We start from the raw sequence: 2,903 nt of genomic DNA, 5'->3' as shown, positions 1-2,903 counted from the left end.
AGAAGAGATCTGAGTACAGGTGGGAGGAGGTGAAGCTATGCCATAGGTGTTTTGCAGTCATTCCCGGCCTGGCAGGTTGATTACTACTTGTAACAGCTTAAAGGACAACTTTGGGGCCCTCCCTGGTGGTGAAACAGGTTAAAGCACAGCACTGTGAAGGTATCTGCAGACTGGCCAGGGAGCCGACCCACGCGGCGCAGCAGACCTCTCCTGACCCACCAGCTAGTCCCCTCAGCAGTGCGTTGCCATTGATGTGACTGTTCTGCTCCCCACTCTGTCTCTGGTGAATCCTCTCACACACACATCAGGCCTGTACCCCAGTTCTTGTACGCATAAGTAAATAACTCTTTAAAAAGAGAGAGAGAACTTTGGAGGCCGTGGTGACCTCTTCACAGGCTTTATTAGGAAGCAGAAGACAAGACAGCAGAGAGCCCCGCCCCCAGGTGACGCCACCTTCTAGGCACAGGTGTGCACACCTGCGCGTGCGCACACACAATCATGCTCAGGTGTCAACAATCAGGCACGCGTGCCCCACGCCTTCTGCGTAAACTAGATCAAGGCCACAGGTGATAGCCACAGAGGCCAGTGGCATAAAAAGTCTGATTAACTCATTAGCCCCACAGACGGAAGAAGATGAACGTGCCTGAGAGGAGGGACCCGCAAATGCAGACTCCTTAATCCAAGCATGCCAGTCATGTTCCAGAAGGTCAGAGGCCCAGGGTCGCTGGATGGAGTGGAAGGAGACTGAGGTCAGATCCTGAAGGCTGATCTCCCAGGGCCTGCGAGGCCAGTTGTGGAATTTGGGGTTCTGTGTCATTGAGACAGGAAGCTTTGAGAGGCTTTGAGCAAAGGCATGATCTGTTAGGACAGAGATTTTAAGAGGATCATTCTAGGTGCAAGTGCAGAGACAGGAGAGCAGTCAGGAAGCAGGGGATGCTAATCCCAGTGGAAGTTCTGGGTAACCTCAAAAGTACTATCCTAGTAAGGGGGTCAAAATCCAGAAAGACAGGTCAATGCTTGTTTAAGAGAGAGAAATGTTTTAACTAGCACCAGGTGATGTTGAACAAGAGCGTCAATGTAGATTAAGTCAACAGTTTCCTTTAAAAATGCACATGTATTGTCTAGTCATTGTCTAGTTTCCTTTAAAAATGCACATGTATTGTCTAGTGCAGATTTTCTTTATGGTAGCAGCCCATTATCATAACCATTTACAATTACTGGTAGTTTAAATAACTGAATTAAATACTGTGATAATGAGACCTTAGTATGAATATTTTAAAAAGTTTCCCAGAGCTGTAAAGTTTTATGTTTTTATTTATTGGTTTAATTTTACTTTTATGTATTGGTTTAATTTTATTTTTTTCTTTTTCATGTTTAGATGCAACGAATATTAAATTATTGCATTATAACTTGGAATCAAGTAGGTACATATTTAAGAGATATAGTAAAAAATGTAGCCTAGAGCAAACTTTCTTTTTCAACTTCATAGCCCTGGCACCTTTCCTATGTAGTTTCTGGTGTCATTTTTTTTCTGCGTCTCTACATTTTATACACTGTTATATTTGCTTTTTATGGCGGGGTTCAAAATACATACCCAAATCAATTTTGTTATAATAAGCACCATCAAACAACAAAATTCAGCTGAGCCAACTTGAAGGCTCTTGTGGGCTCTGCTCCACAGTTGATGAATAGGGCAGCCCCTCTAGCAGATAGCCAGGGGCTCCCTATGGGTGTCCCAGTGAGAGCTTAAGTGGCAGAAAGGAGAGGGCTGAGGAAAGGGGGTGACAGGGGTGTGTGCGGCAGATCACCTGTGGTCTCGTACAGCGGGGCTGTCCCTGCGGACTGGTTTGAGGTCGATTCCTGGGAAAGGTGCACTGCAGCCAGATCAGGAGTCACGGCAGGGTTTGTGACATGTGGGCACACTCCGTCTGGAGTGAGTCGCCACTCGTCCTGTCCTTCTAGTAAGTGTTAAAAACTGCCCATTTTGGAATTTTGAGCACCTCAGTTATTCAGTTACTGGCAAAACAGCATTCCCTGATAAGGAAGGTGGGACACCAGGATTAGGTAATCTGCTAACTAATAGCAGCCTCTGGGAACCAGAAACAGCTCAAATCCTAGATTCTCCTCCTCCTCTTCAAGCTACCTTTACTCTTCTAGCGTGAAATTTTGAGACGTGAGGTAACACTAGAGACGAATACATTTGGAAATAGAATTCCAAGTTTTTAATGTTCTTGACATGTAAAGAAAAAGGCAGTAATTGGGGAAAGCCCGCTGCTGGCCCTGACGTTTGATCTGCCCTCAACTTGCGACAGCAGCTTGCAGAAATCTGCCCTGAAAGGCGGGCCCAGGGGTTGATTTTCAGGCTTGGGCACTGTCTCTCCTTTAACGGCAGCACGGAGCCCTGTCTTGCAGCCTTCACCGCACACAGTGACAGGTCCGCGCGTGGAAAGGCGCGTTCCTGCAAGGCTGCGCGTGCGCTACCACCCAGGGGGAACGCACGCGTGTGCACTCGGGCCACCGCGGCGCGCTCCTTCCCTTTCTCCCTTTGCAAAGCGAAACGGGCTGGCCGTGTTCATGTGACGCGAGTGATGTCAGCCCCCGCCGGGTCGCGTGACCGACACCCCACCTTGCCAGCACCCCGCCCCCGCCCCCGGCGCGGGAGATCTCGCGAGAAGCCGCCTTACTATCAGCACTTAGGCTGCGGGGAGTTGCTCGGCGGGGAAGGTGTGGCCGGGTGCGGACTTCTCGCTTCCAATCCCTCGACGTTTCCGTCCCGGCAGAGGCCGTTGGGGCTCGCCAGGGCCAGAGCAGCCCCCCGTAGAAAGCGCGGGGGAGGTGGGGCGTGACCCCCGGGGAATCAGGGCCGAAGTGCAACGTGGCGGGCCGGCGTCGCCACTCGCAGT

The 2,903-nt window shown here is 50.1% G+C and overlaps 1 long non-coding RNA gene across 1 annotated transcript in view; it reads right to left on the bottom strand.

Moving 5' to 3' along the window:
• Positions 1–363: 363 nt before the first annotated feature.
• The window catches only part of LOC105853919, a 4,482-nt gene continuing 1,942 nt past the window's right edge, over positions 364–2,903 (bottom strand). Inside the window, exon 2 of the long non-coding RNA XR_001145660.1 lies at positions 364–858. This is a non-coding gene — a long non-coding RNA (uncharacterized LOC105853919). The remainder of the gene's footprint in view (positions 859–2,903) is intronic.

The sequence above is a fragment of the Condylura cristata genome, unplaced genomic scaffold, assembly GCF_000260355.1.
Source record: "Condylura cristata isolate star-nosed mole 26May11 unplaced genomic scaffold, ConCri1.0 scaffold00021, whole genome shotgun sequence".
Classification (NCBI taxonomy): domain Eukaryota; kingdom Metazoa; phylum Chordata; class Mammalia; order Eulipotyphla; family Talpidae; genus Condylura; species Condylura cristata.
The sequence above is the reverse complement of the archived record's forward strand: the minus strand, read 5'-3'. Positions and strand labels throughout refer to the sequence as shown.